Here is a 21,451-nt window from a genome sequence, read left to right on the forward strand (position 1 = left end):
CAGCTTCTGGCCATCTTGTTGCCCTATCAATCATTGTTATAATATATCGCTTTCCATCAGACTCAGGGAGTGGGCCGACAATATCGATGTGTACGTGATCTAAACGTGACGATTGTTGAAAGGTTTCAATAGGTGCTGAATTGTGTCGATGTACTTTACTCTTTTGACACGATACGCATGTCTTTGCCCACTGTCCGATGTCTCTGTTCATACTTGGCCAAAAGTAATGTTCTATAATTAATTTTTTTGTTGATCTTATACCTGGATGTGTAACGCCATGCATAATGTCAAAAACCTTTTTTCGGAGTGTATTCGGCACATATGGACGTACTTTTCTAGTTGAAAATTCGCAGACTAACTCCCGTTTGTCATCGATCTTGATTTTAGTCCATTTTAAGTTTACTTTAGTAAATAATTGTTTGAGTTCACTGTCCTCTAATTGCATATCTGCCATGTCTTTCCAATCAACGGGTGACGGACAGTCTATTTGGCTTATTCTCGACAATGCGTCGGCTACCGGATTCTGGTTACCGGCGAGGTGTCGAATATCCGTTGTAAATTGTGCGATGTACTCGAGGTGACGTAATCGTCTTGGGGATACCTTTTTACTTACGACATTTTGCTTGTTTGTGAACGCATGGCATAACGGCTTGTGATCAGTATAGACAATCAATTGTCGCCCTTCTATATATGGTTGGAAGTGTGTTATTGCCATGTAGACAGCCAGCAACTCACGGTCGTATGTGCTGTAGTTGGACTGTGTCTCGCTCAGTGCTTTGGAGAAAAATGATAAAGGCTTCCATTCGTTATTTTCATATTGCTGAAGTACCGCTCCAACACAAGTTTGTGACGCGTCGGTCATGACAGACAGTGGGGCGCCGCTGGCGGGCGCAGTGAGCATTACTGCATTACTCAAACTATCCTTGCATTTTTCAAATGCTTCGGAAGTTTCGTCGGTCCATTCTATCTGAGTCTTGTCTCTTTTTCTCGCATTACTTTTCTTAAGGTATCTGTTAAGGCAAGATTGGTATTTTGCTGCCAGAGGTATGTTATTTCGATAAAAATTTATCATACCTAAAAATCGTCGCAGTTCTTGTATGGTTTTTGGTTTGGGGTATTTTGCTATAGCTTCTACTCGTCCTGGTAGTGGTTTGACGCCGTTAGGTGTAATACAATATCCCAGGAAATCGATCTCTTGTCGCCCAAACTCGCATTTGGCTAGATTGATCGCAATTCCGTGCTCGTTCAGTCGCGTGAATACTTCCTTCAGGTGGTTTCTGTGTTCTTCTTCTGATTTCGACGCAATTAAAATGTCGTCGACAAATGTAAAGATATAGTCCATCCCTGGAGACAGAATGGAATTTAAAAACCTGACAAATGTTTGTCCTGCGTTACGAAGTCCGAATGGCATTCGTGGGAATTCGAAGAGACCAAACGGTGTTATTACAGCTGTTTTTTCAATTTCAAGGACAGGAATTTGATTGTAGGCTCTCTGCAGATCTATTCTGGAGTAAATAGATGTTCCTGGAAGTATATTCATGAAGTCTAATAATCGCGGAACAGGATATCTGTCTGGAACAGTAATAGCGTTAAGCTTCCGGTAATCGCCACATAGTCTCAAATCTCCGTTTTTCTTTGTAGTCACATGAAGTGGACTCGCCCAAGGACTTTTTGATGGTCTGCAAATGCCAGTCTCTAGCATCATTTCTATCTCTTTTTTAACTCTATGGTATTTGTCCGCCGACAGCGGGCGGCACTTGGAGTATACAGGATGTCCGTTTGTTATTATTTGATGAGTGACGTTATGCTTTGGCTGTATGAATGCATTCACTGGTTTCGTGAGATTTGGATATAGCGCCAGTATGTCAGCGTATGGCTCTGACAACTTGATGGTTCGTAGAGTTGAAACGCTAGACTGTATGAGCCTCCCTGACGTCAAAAGTCCTGTTGTCCCGTCTATTAATTTCCTGTTGCGTATATCTACCAAAATATTGTGGTGCTCTAGGAAATCTGCGCCGAGTATTGGTTGCGTAATATCCGCGATAATAAATGTCCATGTATATGGTCGCCTCATATTTAAATTCAGCGTCAGCGTTTTGTCGCCGTATGTCGTAATTTGGGTTCCATTGGCAGCGTACAATTTGTAAGTACTGTCTTTTATATTATGGAAACCTCGCTTGGGAATTACTGAGACATTTGCGCCCGTGTCTACCAAAAAACGATACCCACTTTTTCGGTCGGTAACGCAAAGGCGGTTAGACGGAAGTATAGCGCTGACGACCGCCTCTGTCAACGCTTGCTTTAGTTTTCCGACGGCGACTTCCAGCTGCAAGGCTTCTCGCAGTTTCGCGCTCTGTGTCTATAACGTAGATGGTATCTGCATAACCATTTTGGACTATCTGGGGTTATTCTGGTGCGCGATTTGGATCTTGACCTTGAAAAACTGCGTTCACGGCTACGACGATCGTTGGTCAAATGGACCTGCGACTTTAGCGCTGCCACTTCCAGCGTTAATTTGCTTAACTGGGCCAATAACTCCGTCACGACGATTGGTTGAGCGGTGCTAATCTCATTAACCTCATCGCGGTTGTTTTCCAAAATCTTATCCGCTATCCCGGCCAGGTTATCTAATTTTTGATCCTGACTTACTGTCAAAACTGCACGCACGTGCGAAGGAAGTCTTGAAGTCCATAAATTATGAAGTGTTTTTTCTGGAACCTTCGTGTTTTCCGCCAACTCGCGCATGCGACGTAATAACTGCGAAGGCTTTTGATCGCCCAAGCTCATTTCACTCACCAGCTTTTGAAACTGCCGCTCTTCGGACTCTTCATATACTGACAAAAGCCTTTCCTTCAGCGCTCCATATTTATTAATCGCTGGCGGTGTGATCAAAATATCCGTTATTTGTCTAATGGCATCCTTATTGAGCTTTGAGACGACTAAGCTAAATTTTACATCATCTCCCTGTTTCTGGGGTGCTATGACGGTTTCGAATTGCGCAAACCATACCCTTGGCATTTCGCTCCAAAACTCGGGAATTTTCGAAGAAACACTGATAGTCGCTAAATCGCCGCTACTGGTGCCGGCGCCACCGCAGATGTTATCGAGAGACATGGTTTGGTGACTATATGCCTCTTGATAGTTAAATCGGTGGAATCCGCTTGTGGAAAGCCGATAAAACCGCGCTATCACCAAACCTGTTCATATAAATCTCGAATTAAGTCTTCAATCACGTCGGCCGCGGTGGTCTGCTAACGTCGGGGTCACCAATTGTGGGGTATCGTATGTGTAGACACATAACAATATATAAAGGAGAAATAATATAATTAAACAACCATCTCAGACAAGCCTTGGAAACCGACTCCTTATTTTTATTCATTTAAAATATAATGTAGATGCTTACAGGGCATTGACTTAACCTAGATAATAAATGCAATGTAAGAATGATTGCGCCATATATGTAGGCATCTACAGTGTATACAAAATGTCAGATTAATCGGTTGACAGAAAGAGGGTGAAATTTGAATTACTTAGTTTGACCCAAGAATAATAAATAATAAATAAATAAAACAAACGGGGTGAGCTAAAACCGTTTAATAATAAAAACCGAACAATCAATACAAGTGCGAAAGCGTGAAGCGCCCTCTACAAGGGTTATCGTCTCATTAATATACTGGATTCTGGAAGAATCCTTGACAGACACTGAGCATTCAATTTTCGAATTGAACTCAACTTCCGGAAAATTTTGTATAAAATTTAAGACTCACATCGCTTACGCTCAAAAAGTCTTGCTATTTTGCATTCTGATGACACCATATTTTGACATCTCATGTGATTTAAAATCGGCAGTGAACTCGATTTTTTACGTCAAATTAAAAGTTGCTTTTTCCTAGGTGAAATCATGATTTACAAGTGAGTTAGCCATTTTAGAGCGAAGTTAAAGGTTGTTTTATTTGAAAATATTCTAATATAGGACAATCTATATATATGTGATAAGTTTATAAATTAATATTTATAAATACAGCATTTTTTTACGAAATTCAAATTTATATCTATAAGCAGTAAGTTTAGTAAAATAGAATTTTTTTATTCTTACGGAAGGCCCGTTTCCACTTTAAACCTCTATTTCAATAATAAATTATGTAAACAATTAAAAAATACTTAATATAATATCTATTGATGGCGAAGAAAAAGGCATGAAACGACCAATTGGTTTCTCGGCGTTGGTTACTATCGCTTTTATCCAATACCCAAGACATTATGTGGTATTTAAGAAACCTAAAATATTTCCTATATGGGCTGCTGAGATTCAAACATTTTTATTATTTTAGCAATAAAATATAATTTTTATCTCAGAACCAATTTTTCAATCCACTCTTCATCATGTCGTGTCTCCAGTAAATTCATCCTATTTTATGAGTAGGTATACTAAAATTATTAATGTAATCATTTCAGAGTTCCGATGTTCAAAAAATCCTGGTTGTATTTTCTGCCTTTGAAGAAGAATGTAACATTTATATCAATGACAAGGACCCTGGATATAGAGACACAATAGTGCAGATATTTTCAAATAATTGAATTTCAACTATCCTTCAATTTATAATAAATGATATCACAGCCCGAACAACCAAAATTGGCGGTTCTTATATCTTTATAAATTAAATTAAAAGGTTTTGAATAAGAACATTATTCTGCTTTACACAAGTATAAAATACCATCATTATGTACATGATAGTTCAAGTACTTATTAAGCTTTTTAATATTTTTGTTCATAACAATTACTTTTTCTTAACTGATTAGAAAATATATTAAAATAAATAAATATATTTGTCTACAAAATAAAGTAGTAATTGATTAGCTCTATGTGAGGCTGGGTTTGATTAGTTTTTATTATACTTAAGTTTGAGTTTGTATTACTGAAAGTTATTTTGTATTGTGTTAAAAGTTTATTATTGACATTAAATCATGTTGTGTAAGTTATTATTCTGTTCTTTTATTTACCTATACATAAACACAGCATATGTATTTTTTATTTCTGCTTAGCCATGTATTTAAGGTTACTATGTTTTTATTAGGCAGTCATTAAATAAATAGTAGATTTAATTAATCATTTTATTAATATAATATTATTAACTACAAAAAAATTATTATGAAGTACACAATTATCTTAAACACTATTGAGCAATTTAAGTAAAATAGTTTTTGAAAATTTAACTAGGTGGCAACACTATATATGAAGATTGTTGTAACTAATTACTAAGTGTTCTTGCTGTCATTCATCTTATTACCAAATAAAAGTTATATTTGTGCTAATTACTATCGTTTCTTTGATAAACGACCCATAATCCTTCAGGTTATGGGCCCAGTAGATTCTGCAATTGAAAGTTTTAAGGAAAATAGCAAAGAAAAATATTTCAGTGCCTAAACCGGCTGGAAATAATGTTGAATGGACAAAGAATGATGGCATGGCCATGTTTATTATAACATCTTCGATGGAACAAACAAATAACTTTAATAGAAAATTGTGAAACTGCTAAGGAAATAATGACAAAACTTGAATCAATATACGAACAGAAGAGTGAATTATGTAAAATGTTGATCCATGAAAAGTTTTACTAGTATAAAATGTCTACAAATGACAGTGTAGCTCAACACATTTCTAAAGTGGAATCATTGGCCAAGCAGTTAAAAGAAAGTGGCGAAAGTATTAGTGAAATGGCTGTGATAACAAAAATACTTGGAACACTGCCTCATAAGTATAGATCACTTCGTCAAGCGTAGATGTCTTTGGATCCAGAGCAACAGACTCTTGTCAATCTCACTGCTCGTTTGTTAGATGAAGAAGCTAGTTTACAGTGTGAAGAAGAACAAGAAACCGCTCTTCTTGTGGCTAAGAAAGGATGGAAAAATAGCCCAAAACAAAGTGAGCTGAATAGAAATGCTAGTAATTCAAATCAAAATAAAAACGGTAAACACAGATTTGAATGTTATAATTGTGGGAAACGAGGACATTTTTCTCGAGAATGTCGTGCTCCAAAGAAATCCAAGTATAGAAAACCTCAACAGGAAGGTGCAGACTTGTTAGCGTTTAATGTAGAAACCAAATTCCATGAAGCTGAAGACAATGTGTGGATTTTAGACAGTGGTGCCTCTGCACATATGACCTATAGAAAGGAGTTCTTTGCAGAACTATTGGAATGTAACCAGAAATCATTGACATTAGGAAACAAACAATCAGTGGAAGTGGCTGGCATTGGCAAGGTGTTAATCAAGAGATGTGTCAATGGACAGTGGGAGAACAGTGAACTACATGATGTATTGTATGTTCCGAATTTGCGACGATATCTGTTCTCAGAAGGTGTGATAATGCGTAAATCCTATATCATTATCAAGAAAGACTCTGGTGCATTCATTTACAAAGGCAATGACTTGGTAATGTGTGCAACAATAACAGAAAATAATTTATACGAATTGAAAATTAAAGCTGTGGTCTCAGATACCTGTAACTTAGTTCAAAGTGATCAAAATAACATTAAAATGTGGCAAGAAAGACTGGGACATGTTAACCTAAAACAAATCAAGAGTATGAGTGCTGATAATGTGGTAGAAGGCTTGAAACTGAATAACAGTGATAAAACTGATTTTGTTTGTGAAGCATGTGCATATGGAAAGCAGTGCAGATTTCCATTTCACAAATCTATACGAGGAGAACTACAGCCAGGTGACCTTGTATATAGTTATGTCTGTGGACCTATGAGTCATACATCTATCCAAGGTATGAGATACTTTATATTATTTAAGGATGCTGCTACAAGTTACAGGCATGTATATTTTGTCAAACATAAAAGTGATGTGATGGACATATTCATGAAATACAATGCTATGATCAAAAATAAGTACATGCATAGTGTCAGAATATTGCATACTGATAATGGAAGAGAGTATGTGAATAAAACCTTCAATGACTATCTCAGCAAAGAAGGTATAATTCATGAGTGTACTGCGCCATATACACCAGAACAAAATGGGCGTGCTGAAAGAGGGAACCGTACCATTGTGGAGAGTGCACGTTCAATGTTGTACGCGAGGGATGTGTCACTGGAATTATGGGCTGAGGCTGTGAATTGTGCAGTATATTTATTAAACCGGACTTCCTCCAGCCAAACTCCTAAGAAAACACCATTTGAATTATGGAACGGCATCATACCTCATATAGGCCATGTGAAGGTGTTTGGAAGTATTGGATATGTCCATATTCCTAATCAGCTAAGAACTAAACTTGACAAAAAGAGTGAGAAAATGATACTAATTGGGTATGATAATAACAATTACAGGATGTTCAATCCAGAAACCAAAAAGGTTAAAATATCAAGAAATGTAATTTTTGAAGAACATAATGTTCTAGATTTAGGTGAAAATACTACATCTGTTCCATTGTATGTTGATAATCAGAGTGCAATTAAGTTAATTAGCAATCCTGTTTATCATAAGAAAACCAAACACATAGATGTGAAATTTAATTTTATAAGGGAAAAGGTTGAGTTGGGTGTAATTAAACTAAATTATATTCCTAGTAACAGTCAATTAGCAGATATGTTAACTAAAGCGTTACCAACTCAAGCTTTTATCTATTTAAGAGATCACATTTTGTTTTTCTTTTCACAACTCTAATTTCAGTAGGAGTTTATTTTTTTTTATATTTGTACCTAGTTTAAATTTTAGTGGGAGTATTGAGCAATTTAAGTAAAATAGTTTTTGAAAATTTATCTAGGTGGCAACACTATATATGAAGATTGTTGTAACAAAGTGTTCTTGCTGTCATTCATCTTATTACCAAATAAAAGTTATATTTGTGCTAATTACTATCGTTTCTTTGATAAACGACCCATAATCCTTCAAACACAGTCATATAATTTTTCATATAAATCAATTGTTGATCTCAGTTTAATACATTTTCTTTTCAATCATTGTTCATTATCTGCCTCGTTCTTGACAACTACCGCTGATGGCTGTAATACAATTGTTATCTGGTAAAATAGTAAATAGTGAGATGTGGCATGTGACCATACTGACACAATAATATTGCATAGCAATTTAATTAACTATATTGTTTTATGCAAGTTATTAATTGTAATAAATACAAACAACACACAAAAACTAAAGCTATTTTGATTAGGATAACCTCAAGTGTAGTGTAGTAGGTATCTTATGAAGTTTAAAAATAATGTATGGAATACTATTATAATTCTAAGTAAAGTTTCTTAAAAACTAGTTTCATAAATAAGCCAAATATTATTAAGAGTTTTATGGTAAAAATGGCACTTATAACACTATTTTGCACATAATATTTGATTCAACAGTATGAATAAAAATCCTATATGTTAATAACGGTTTGCCCTAGATTTTCTTTGATTTGGATTTGAGTCAACCCAAAAATCTAAGAAAAGTATGCACTTTGGCCTGATTTGTTTCATAAAAACAATTATTTATAAATGAAACAAATCTATGGTTCAGGCCCATAAAGGGTATGTTTAGTGCTAAACTGGAGTCAGCAGCAATGACTACCTTTTTAATATTAATTGCTTCTATATTTATAAAATAAGTTATAGCAATGTCATTTCCAACATATCAATAAAAATCAATATTGATCACTTACAATGGTATGAATTTGAGCAATTGAATGCTTATAGATTTGATCCAACATGATTATTATTCATTTATTCTGAACAAAATATTACATGAAACCTTTGGTACTCACCTTTAGTAACATTTTGAAATTTAAGATATCTATCCATCCTGTTTAGTTTGAATCCTTAGACCATTTGCTGAGAGTATCACTTTAAGAGTGACATGATAATCTTTTTGTCAAGATAATATTCTTAAATTGTGATAATATATCCAGATGCTAAGTATCCTTTGTTTTGTCCTGAAATATAATTAATGTTTTTAAGTTGTCTGCCCCCACAAACACCATGGCTTATCAGTTGTCGCCTGTAGGGTTAGAGTAAATACTCAATATAAACTCTTCATTGGAAGTTATAAATAAAACACGTAACTTAAGATGTACTAATAAATAAGCTTATAACTTACCTTTAAGCGGCCCCTTTGCCAGATGGGCTTTACGGTCAATATCAATATCATCTTAATTCTTAACAATATTCATAAGGTAATAGGTTAAAATTGGCAAGACGTTTTTTTATATTTACACTACATTAAACAAGTGTATTTATCCAATTTGAATTCAATCTAGGTCCCCCAAAACATGATTGATGTACGTATTCTATTTTTTATTTCGAATAAAATAGTAATATGTATTTTGTTTATATGAAAATTTTGACAATTAACTCTTTTTATAAATAAAATGGGTTAATTGTCACGATATTCATAGACCACAACTCATTTAGTAAGTCATCTACCCTTCACTCACAAAAATGAAAAATGAAATTGCTTAACAGAATGCCGTGAGATTCACGTATGACAAAAACAGGGGTTAGGATAGCCGTTCACTGGGTGACATTATTATTTTTATTTCTTTTATAATATAGGTTCCTGTTTGAATTCTAATTTAAGTGTAAAAAACTAAAAAAACAATTTTTTTATCTTCGGAACCTTGCCTTAAGGGACTCCTTTTAATAATATTTTTTAATAATTAAATTTTAAGGTTAGTTATTAGATATATTTATATGTATTATGTTATTTGTTTTGAATAAAGAAAATAATTTATTTAACTGTATTATTTTTATTACAGAACTAATGTTGTATTATCTACTTTATTATATATATATACAACTTATTAGAATGGAATTGCCTTAAGGGACTCCTTTTAATAATATTTTTTAATAATTAAATTTTAAGGTTAGTTATTAGATATATTTATATGTATTATGTTATTTGTTTTGAATAAAGAAAATAATTTATTTAACTGTATTATTTTTATTACAGAACTAATGTTGTATTATCTACTTTATTATATATATATATATATATACAACTTATTAGAATGGTATTAAGTACCATGGTTAACATTTTTATTTAATATTGAAATAATATCGTTATGATAATAACAAACTCGTACCGAGTTAAATCAATGTCAGGCATCAATGTTGTACAAGTATTGGTGTGAATGCAAAAAAAATCATTGGAGTGGTTTATAATTATAAATTCTATATATTACGAGAAAAGCTTTTCTTTTGTTCAATTATTTGTCATAATTTCTTCAATATCTCATAGCAATTATAAACGATATATACATTTTCTATAGTATAAAATCCCACGTAGAGAAAGTTATTTCCGATAATAGCTAGAAATATCGATAAATTCACATTCACATATTTTGTAGCAATTAATTCTAGTATTTATGAAATAAGAATGTCCTGAAATCCAGAAACCTGAAGTATAAGAAAGTTGTAAGAAGTATTATACAGGTTTCGTAAATTGATTAAGATTCAAATGACAGCTTAATAATAGTCAATGTCATGGCAATGTCAACGTCAACAGTGGGTAGTGCAAACGTGTATTAGTGTGTCTCTTGATTTGTACCAAAATAAAATAGTATTTCAGTTTTAACTTTTTTACTTACGGTTCCAGTGATGAACTAGTGGCCCACTACACATTATTCGCTATCTTTCTTTTATATTATCCTATAATTAACTGTAATTTACTTAAAGTTTGTTAATCACTTTTCAACTACCTTCTTTTGAACAATTAATTTCATATAATTTCACTGTCACCTTATTATGGAGGATCTTAAGAAGTCTCTAAGGGATGTATCCAAAATGGTGTCTGCCAAAATGGAAGAGTTCCAGCAGCGCCTTATTGCAACGCAGAGTAGGTCCCCTTCGCTGGAACAAACTCCTCTTGCTAAGGAGTTCGAGGTATTTAAAAGTTCAGTTCTCTTTTGCCTTGAGAATCTCCAGGCTCAAATGGCGATGCTATTTAAAGTACAGGACGAGCAGGAGATGCGCAGCAGGCGAAAGTGTCTGTTGCTGCATGGGGTTAACGAAACAAAGGATGAAAGTTCAGGCTCCATAGCTAAGATGATATCCGTCCTACTTAAGTGTCCCTACTTAACAGAGCAGAGCCTCACCAGGTGTCATCGATTGGGAATTATATCCAGAGAGAAGCCTAGGCCAATCTTAATAAAGCTTCGAGAGCATGACGATAAATTAAGGATCTGGGCTGCCAAAACTAGTCTTAAAGGCACAGGCATAACCTTGTCTGAGTTTTTAACTAAATCAAGGCGCTCTTTATTTATGGAGGCGAGAAAGCGGTTTGGTGTCACGAAATGCTGGACCAGGGATGGACGGGTACAAGTGATAGGGGCTGATGGGAAACTTCGACGCATCTCTTCACTGAAGGAACTGGATACGGTCCCAGACAGCATCCCCTTATCGGCCGCCGCTGATGATCCAAAGCTGAGAGGAGACAAGACCCGTAACAAGAAGGGTTCAAAGAAGGTTCAATAACTCCCATATGTATTATGCGCTTATGTTCCGTGTGTGCGTTTGATTTTAATTTCTTCTTGGTTTCTGGGCATAGGTTTAAAGTGATAAATAGTTCTCTGTCAATTACTTATTTGATTTCTCACAATCTTCACCTTGTCTTGTTTATTTATTGTTATTTAGTTATTACAGCTCAGTGACAGATACCTAGAAAACTTTATGTGACACTGTCAAAGTTTGTGATTGTCAGCGAGGGATAGTTTGTATTGTCCGTCCACAGATCATTAAATTATTCTCTCATAATATTGTACCACGTCTTAATCTGTGTGTTTCTCGGATCATAACAATCTTTTTTAATGTAAAATAATTTAAACATAATATTATCCTTATACTTTGACTGTGTTCCAACGAGATACCTGTAGCTATAGCACTGATACGATAGCCACTTAGCGAACTAGTGTGATTTTTTGGGCTAAATTGTAATTTGTTTTTTGTTTTGTTTATATATTATTATTATTAGTTAACTATTCTCTTTTGTGTTCTTATAGTTATATAGGTTTATTTGTGTGTGTGATTTGTTCTTGGATATAGCCATATCTCATTGTCTGGTGGATATATCTTGGAAAATTATCATACTTTTGTGAATTCATGGATTGCAATAGTGATAACTCTGATTTCTTATCTTTGGAATCGTCCGATTGTGACTCCTTCCATAGTATAGACTCTTCCACGCCTCCACTACCTGATTCCTTATCCTCTATTTTTCAAAACTTGTCTAAGCACTTTAACGTTATACACATTAACGCTCAAAGTGTACCAGCTCATCATACAGACCTGCTCACGTTGGCTTCTAAAGACATCCATGCCATTCTTATTTCTGAAACATGGTTCAATCCTTCCCTCTCCTCTGTTACTTACTCTCTTCTTGGTTACAATTTAATTAGAAATGACCGAATCGGCATGCGAGGAGGTGGTGTGGCAATTTATTTGCGTTCTCACATCCCCTTTTCCATCATTAACTCATCGCCACAGCCTCCACCTAGCAATGCAGCCGAGCACCTCCTTATAGAAGTTCTTCTCTCCAATTGTAAGCTTCTCTTGGGAGTCTTCTATTCCCCGTCATCATCGGTGGACTACTTTGCTTCCTTTGAAGACACAATTGATCAATTTTCTCCCTTATATAAAAACACAATAATCATGGGTGACTTTAACACATGCCTGCTAAAAAATGATTCTCGCTCCAGACGGCTTATTTCTTTGACTCACTCCTACAACTTACAAAACTTGCATCTCAATGCTACGCATAAAATCCCCGGTCTTACTCCGTCACTTTTAGATCTTATTTTTGTTTCTTCTCCTCACCTTGTGGCTAAGTATGGGCAACTTCCTGCTGTCGCTTTCTCGCACCACGACCTTCTCTATCTCTCCTTTAATGCGAAGCCACCCAAGCAGAAACCGACAGTAGTTATGCGTCGCAGCTTTGGTGGAATCGATCATGAGAGCCTGCTTAGTGATGCATTCAAATTTGACTGGAGTGGTCTATACAACTTAGCCTTCCTCGATGACAAAGTTGAGCTGTTCACCTCTTCTATCATAAACCTCTATGATAAGCAGGCCCCAGTGAGACGTGTTAAACTTAAACATTTACCTGCTCCCTGGCTTACTGATGAGATAAAAAGTTTGATTCACAAAAAAAACAGAGCCAAAGCTAAATTGAGAACTGCCAAATCTGATGCAGAGCGCGAAAAATATAAAGTAGTTCGTAATCGTTGTAACACTCGCTGTCGTGATGCTCAAAGACAACATATTCACGATTCAATATCCAATGGTGACACCGCGAAAATCTGGAAGTTCCTCAAAAAATTGGGGATTGGCAGAGTGGCACAGAATGATATTTCTTCAGCTATTGATATAGACAATCTTAACTCTCACTTTACCTCTTCTACTACCCATGATAAATCTTCTCTTGAGAAGACACTCAATAATCTAGCATCTCTTCCTACTCCAAACTTCATTCCCTTTAATTTCACTGAATTCACCGAGCCTGAAGTGGAGGGTTGCATCCGGTCCATCTCTTCGGATGCTGTCGGATGTGACCAAGTTAGTCGAGCTATGATATTACCTATCTTGCCAGCTGTCCTTCAAGTTATCACTCATATCTTCAATTATTCAGTTAAGGCTGGTAAATTTCCTACTTCTTGGAAAGATAGTTTAGTCATTCCTATTCCCAAACGGCCTGATCCTACTAACCTTTCTGACTACCGGCCCATTTCCATTCTACCATTCCTATCTAAAGCTCTAGAGCGCCTTATACACTCGCAGCTTAGCGGATTTCTGAATAAGAACTCCATACTAGATCCTTTTCAATCGGGTTTCCGCCCGGGGCATAGCACGACTACTGCATTGGTTAAGGTCTCTGACGACATTCGTCAGGGGATGGATGATGGGCAGCTCACTGTTCTCACTCTGCTTGACTTTAGCAATGCTTTCAATACTGTGAAGTTTGAAATTCTGCTTGGGTTGCTTCGTTCTTTAAAAATCTCTCCATCTGCTATTGCTTGATTCGATAGCTATCTCAACGGTCGTCGCCAGCGTATTAAAATTAATGAAACACACTCGCAGTGGAATAATGTAAGTACTGGTGTTCCGCAGGGTGGAGTACTTTCGCCTCTTCTATTTTCTATCTTTATTAACACACTGACAGCACGTCTTTTGGTTCATTATCACCTTTACGCTGATGACCTCCAAGTTTACGTTCAGTCTACACTGGATCGGCTTCCTCTCGCGATACAAACGATGAATGATGCTCTTAAAAATATAGCTAACTGGAGTAAAGACTTTGGTCTTAAAATTAATCCTTCCAAGAGTCAGGTAATTGTCATTGGAAGCCCTTTCTTTATTTCAAGAATGAAATGGGCTCAGATCCCTGGCGTTTACCTTGACGGTGTGGCTTTGGCTCTTAATAAAAATGTAAAAAACCTTGGGGTCTTCTTCGACCAAACGCTATCCTGGGGTCATCACGTAAAGGTAATCAGCCGTAAACTATACGCCGCGTCTAATTCTCTGAGACGTCTTTCTAATTTCCTTCCTATCCGCACTAAAACTATGTTAGCGCAATCTCTTCTGCTTCCTATTCTCGACTATGCGGACTCCTGCACCTCTGATATGAATGAAGAGCTACTCAACAAGCTCGAACGCCTGCAGAACTTGTGCATACGTTTCATATTTGGTCTTAGGAAATATGACCATGTGTCTAAGTTCCGCAGGCAGCTGGGGTGGCTACCTATTCGACTCAGACGTGACGCTCATATTCAATTCTTTTCAATCCCAAAACCCCTTCTTATCCCCAAAATAATTTCAAATTCTTAGGTCCTTCTAACTATACGCTACGCTCTTCTAATAGATGTCTATTGGAAATTCCATCCCACAGCTCTTCCTTCTTAGGCAATTCATTTAGGATTTCCGCCATTAGGCTGTGGAATAAGCTGCCTGAGTCTATACGATTGGCTTCCTCCCTATCGTCTTTTAAAACTCTTCTATACAAATATTTCCTAACCTTATCCTATCCTGATCAATCGTGACCTGTGTAATTCTTGTATCTCCTGTTCGTTTTGTAAATTCTCTATTTTCTTGAATTTGTAAGATTAGTTTTAGTTAGTTATTATAATATATATAGTTACTAATAGATTAAGGATCTATATTTTAATATAAATTTATTTTGTTTCTTATATAACTTCTGCACTTCTTGCACCCATCATTTTTCTTTATTTATTTCTATAGCAAAGAAGTGTAAATAAATAAATAAATAAATAAATAAATAAATGAGGTTTGAATTTTGGCTAATCTGAAAGATAGTTCAGGTATTTCATCTTTATTTCTAGTAATGAAATTATGTCTAACAGATTTGTAACAACATAGATTATAACTGGCTATGACAGCTTTCTTTTGAAAAATATAAAAATGGATTCAATGTCAGCAGCCCGACCCCACTGTAAAATCCCGTACGACATTATGCTTCTTTGTGCAGCAAATGTTTTTGATTCTCTTCCTTAGCATAATTGGGCAAATCATGCTCTCTCTTTTTTTTTGTTTTGATAGATTACTGGAGTGATCCGTTTCTTTTCAGATTAGGACTGGGTAATCCTTGAATAGCATCATCAATTTGGCGGTTTCTTTTTGAGCCCAGTTAGTACGGTCCCTTTAACAAAACATAAATGTATTACTTTTCTATGAAACAAAAGATAACTCGGAATAAATAACACGTTTGTTTGTACTTACTTGTTTGCCCGTTGGCTGCTTGCTGACATCGTTATTTGTATATTTTAGTATCGTTATAGGTGTAAACCGTATTAAAACAGAAAAACAACTTTATTTATATTTTGATTAATTTGACACTTCAAACTTTTAAAGCACAAATAACGAATGAAGATCAGTGTTCACAACCTGAAGCCAGGCAACTATCGTACCAGAGGCCGAAACATTATCGTACATGGATAAAAATTATCGTACAAGTCTGGAAAACGGATAAAATACTTTTAAAAATGATATGAAACGTGCAATAATGTATGTAGGAAATGATTTATAGTTTAAATCTTGTAAACTTGTGTTTTTTTAAATTGAAAAAATAATAATAATTCAAATTAAATGTTCGACGTATGGCAAGACTTGAGCTGGGAGTGGACGTCGGACGAGGGCACTTCGAGTGTCATGAACGTGCCAACATTTCGAATTTATAATGAACAACAGTAATAACCAATGAAAGGATTGCGCCATGAAGCAACGGCATGTGATCCTAATAAAACAATGAGCCAATAGATGGCACTAACACTAAAAACTGTAATTATTATTGGGCTATCTGTGTAATAATCAAATTTTTCATGAGAACGGAAATTATCGTACAATCTGTGTACGATAGTCACGTACCATCGTACATCGTACATAGCTATGAAATTATCGTACATGTACGATAATTATCGTACGGTTGTGAACACTGATGAAGATGTCAAAATTGGATATCATTCACTCAGTTTGTCTAGTGTTGTCATACAAAATAAATATTCCCCACAAAAAAAAAAAAAATTATGGGATGTCATTGTTCATTGCACTGGCAACAAAATGACAAATTGTTAAGTTTGACTATAGTTAAAATAGACATAGTAGAGTGCCGTAAGGCATAAAAATGGTCAAACCTCGGAACCCAGGGCCAGTCAATGAATCTGTATATCAAGTATGAGACTGCATTATTAAAACCTCAAATAAAAAAGTTAAAAAAAAAATTTACCGATCTCGAGTTACAACAATTTACTGAAAAATGAGAGGCGGAAGGGGGAAAAAGTGTTTATAGCGAAAAATTTAATTTTATTTGTAATAAATTATAGAGTCTGGCTGACGAAAGTAGATACTGGATTTTTTTACAAACTTTTTATATGACAACACTAAAGTGTTCCTACCATCGGATATTTACCCTACAAAGTGGGGTATTTTAAGCAGAAAGTACTTAGGAACAATTAATTCCAAAAAGGCATTTTCAAAACAAACTTATTTTAAACATTTTATAAATTGAGTTTTAAAAATTCGTACGTGTGCTAAACTTGTATTCATCGAAAATAAGTATCGTATGTACGTGTTGGGGATCATTTCAAGAGCAACACTAAGCCTTAAGTTGGTCTAATAAATAGCTTAATTAATTAGGTACACTATTTACTAGAGAAAAACTTGGCAAGATTATTTTAAAGAAATTAATTTTCGGCTGTTTTCCAAAAGATTTGGTAAAATCAGAATCAGTGTATGGTATCCCTATCTCTGACGCAACAAGATGGCGTGTTGTTGATGTTTCGTTGTGGTTGACTTGTGTATAGTTTTGTTGCGATATATCCGTGTTAATGCTATAAAAATGAATAAAACTAAAAAGAAAAGTGAAGTGCGAAAACTATGATTTCGAAATATGAAGAGAAAAAGCTTGTGAAACAAGCCGTATTGCGAGAAAAACAGGATTGTTTACGTACTGTGACTGATTTTTTTGGTTAGTACGGTCAAAATGTCTTGATATTTTTTTATTTTAAAAAAAGTACATATTAGTTTTAGTTACTTTATAAAATGTTATTGTTCTTTTACAGATAGTCTTGAGGATAATGCACGAACTGCTGACGTAAAACAAGCAATTGAAAAAATCACAGATTTAGATCAAAAAGATATGATGAAATAGTACTTAGAAGAACTATCTTCACTCACCGGTAAGTTTTCACTCAACGTTAATCTTAGACTAGTTTTGTAATACTTGTGTATTTTCTATTATTTCTTAGTTATGAGACTCACGATAATTGACATTTTATTTTATTCTTTTTGCAGATGTAAGTGTTATTACATTGAAGAGAATTAAAAAAGAAGGTGCGGTGAACGAAGGGGTCTGGAGGACTCCAGGTAAAAACGACCTCACCCTTTAAAAGTGTCGAACTTAGATAGTTTCGATATGGATGTTATTCGTAATAAAATAAACGAATTTTACATTGTGAGGAAACAAGTACCAACATTAAGATCTTTGTTGGTAGAGTTAAAAGAAAGTATAGAATTTGGTGGATGTCGTGAAACTCTCCGTCGCATATTAATAGGCAACTGTTATAAATTTAAGAAAAATAAAAATGAACGTTCATTATTAATTGAACGGTATGACATAGCTGCATGGAGAAATCGCTTTTTGCGTACCATTGCATCGAAACGTGCAGAAGGCAAGCCAATAATCTACTTAGATGAAACTTATGTTCACAAAACCTATAAGCCTAAAAAATGTTGGCAAGGTCCATCAACAAGTGGAATAATTGAAAATATATCGTCAGGAAAACGATATATTATTGTGCATGCAGGATCAGAGAAAGGCCCTGTTCCAAACTCATTGTTGGTATTTAGCACCAAATCGAAAATGGCCGACTACCACCATGACATGAATTCCACAAACTTCAACAAATGGCTTCAAGAAAAGCTTATGCCCAATTTGAATAAACCAAGTGTAATTGTAATGGACAATGCATCATACCATTCTGTCATAATAAATAAAGCGCCCACATCTCAAAATCGAAAGTTAGAGATACAGAATTGGCTTACATTGAATGGTATTTCATTTGAAACATACAATTCAAAAGCAGAGTTGCTCTGCTTAGTAAAACCGAACACACCAGAACCTATTTATGAAGCTGATGAACTTTTAAGCCAAAACGCACATGAAGTGCTAAGACTTCCTCCATATCATTTTGACCTAAATGCTATAGAACTCATATGGAGTCTAGCAAAAAGAAATGTGGGAAGCAAAAATGTAAGCCAAACTCCAAAAGAGTTCGAGGATCTTATAAAACAATCTTTTGAGTGTATTACAGCAAATGATTAGAAAAAAATGACAGACCATGTCATTCATGTGGAAGACAAGTACAAAAGAAGAGACCATATAAAGCTTTATCATCAATTTAAGAGACAGCAGCGACTCCAGTGATTGTGACGATTCACTCCATGTTGAATTTTTAGATTCAGATTTTGATTATAGTGATTAAAAAACAGTATAAAAATATATGGTGTTGTTTTCTTTGATACATACTCACATAGATTTACAAATATTTAAAACTCATGATAATATTGATACTCATGATAGTGTTTGATAGCCTGTTTGTCCCTCTATATACGCCACAATGGAGTGACGTATCCGTGTGATAATAAAGAGTTAACAAGTGATATAAGCTACTTTTAATCTCGTCATAACGCGGACAAAATTTTGCAATTTTGTCCACTAGTAAAATAAAAATAAATGTCAAAGTATCAAACTGAGTTGTTCCAACTTTCCTTTTTACTTTAGGGCTGCCATACTGACATTTTTTAAATTTGCCGCGCTTTTTCAGTATCAACTTTCATTAGCCAGACTTTATGTGCAGAGTAACTTCAATGTTAATTTATTAGATTATCGTAAAAAATAAGTTACAAAAAAAATTTATCATTAACTATACACATTGTTACATCATCGTACATTATTGTCGTCGTCGTCGATCTCGTTGATATAGATTGTAGGTGAAGGATTAGTGCAGCTGTCACCATTGCATTCTAAGCAAGCTGCAGTGCAGTTTAATCCACTTTTCCTGCACCCACAAGATGCTCCACATCCTGTTTTGCGTGAGCAAAAAATAATTTTTAATAAAGATTCTGGAGCTGGTCGTTGCGTCATTGTTTGCGGTGTCAATATTCCGCATTCATATTTCCAGCCCCATTCTTCTGGTAATATTTCTCTTCCAAGCCATGTTTGAACTTGCAACAATACTCTTTTAAAGTGTTCAAATGCGCTATCTGCAGTGGGTGGTAATGACGGCAGTTTAACGTAGGTATTTTTAGCAGTTGCTTTCAAAAAAGAGTTACCTATATCTTAATGCATTAAGATCTTTTATTTTCTGGGGGGCACCGTATAAAGCAAGAGTGCATGTAACACCAGCCTTAAAAATGTCATCAGTATTTTCGCATTCATTTTTGAAGACTGTCGCAGCATTTTGCAAGTCTGGTCGCTTTTCAAAATTTTTTGCAAATACGTTTTTGCCAAGTTGGAAAAAAGCTGATGTCGTGTCACATCCAGTGAATGCATGTAAGAACAGAATATGCTCTTTACACTTAGGTAATATTCTCAAAAGTATTTGGAAGAGTACGTTTTTTGCGGTATTTTGCCTTTGGATGGTTTTCGAAAATAAATTTCTCGGTCTGTTGGTGAGAGAGCAGTCAATAAAACTAAAACATCTATATCTTCGGACACTACAGCAACCTTTTCAGATTGCAGATTAACAGCAGTTTCGATTATTAGTTTATCGGCATCAGCTTCTTACGACGTTCTTCTTCTTCGTTATCTTTTGACCTCTCACTGTACCAGTTGTCGGACAATATGTCGTATTGTTGATTCTTAAAACATATAATTGTATTGGAACCAAATTTACTGGAGAATACAATATTATCCTCGTAATGGTTCATTAACCTCATTTTTATTGTTTTATCGTTAGGAATATGGTCAATTGTAACAATACTTTTTAATTCTGCGAGTGAAAATTGACTTGCTGCATCTACTTGCATTGTTACTGGATGAATTTTTTTCTCCCTCAGAGTCTGTTTTAGCGTTGTTTTTAAACGCATGTAACAATCCGCGTGATGTTTAGCTCCCTGAGCTACTAAATCTAACACGCCTACAATTCTTTTATGAATATTGCGACAATATTCACTTTTGTCTTCACATATCAAACTTACTATACTTTTCTTGAAATCAGTACTAGTGACGTAGCTGATTTGTTGTCTTGACGACTTGGACTTCCTTCTTTCCTTCATTTCATCCGCTTCTTTTTCACAAAAGAAGCACCTAGTTTTCCAATCAAAATCAATTGAAGTAGCTGTTCGAAGCTTTTTTTAGGTGGAGAGCATGCAGATGTGGTGTTCTTTTTTTTAAATAAGAATTAATGCATCCTTTATTAATATATTTTTGTCTGCATACCGAATGCACGTAGACAAAGTCACGAGTATTTATAATATACTGAGAAAGTCCATCCCCTCTTTCCGCAGATGCAGCCTTTAATGATGATATGCCTCTAGTGACTTTTATAATATCTCCTAGTTCAGAGCTTAATTCAGAACTAGATCCGATTTTATCACAAATGAGGCAATCATTGCTTGTACTTTCACTACTGGATGGTTCACCCATTGCGACACGTGGCTGCAACAACAAATATTAGTAATATTAATAACTAACTTTTATATCATAATTAATGATTTATATTATTAAATTCAACTATTATATTCTAACTTTTAACATCGATTTATTACAAAATATTCATAACTATTTTCAAAAGCATGTAATATAAATGAAAAACAAATACTCACAATTTATGCCACTATTTTCAAAGTTTTTAAAACTCAGCAATGTTCAGTAATTAAATTTTATCACACTCACTGCACAATAATATAAACATTAATTTTTAATAAACAAAAATCTGAAATAAATATTTTTC

At 34.9% G+C, this 21,451-nt stretch overlaps 1 long non-coding RNA gene across 1 annotated transcript; it reads left to right on the top strand.

The window, feature by feature from the left end:
* Nucleotides 1-17,377: 17,377 nt before the first annotated feature.
* Nucleotides 17,378-18,039, top strand: LOC123690483. Its single transcript, XR_006751103.1, has 3 exons — nt 17,378-17,463; nt 17,558-17,674; nt 17,790-18,039. It is a non-coding gene; the product is annotated as an uncharacterized LOC123690483 (long non-coding RNA).
* Nucleotides 18,040-21,451: the final 3,412 nt, after the last annotated feature.

This window comes from Pieris rapae, chromosome W (assembly GCF_905147795.1).
Source record: "Pieris rapae chromosome W, ilPieRapa1.1, whole genome shotgun sequence".
Classification (NCBI taxonomy): Eukaryota; Metazoa; Arthropoda; class Insecta; order Lepidoptera; family Pieridae; genus Pieris; species Pieris rapae.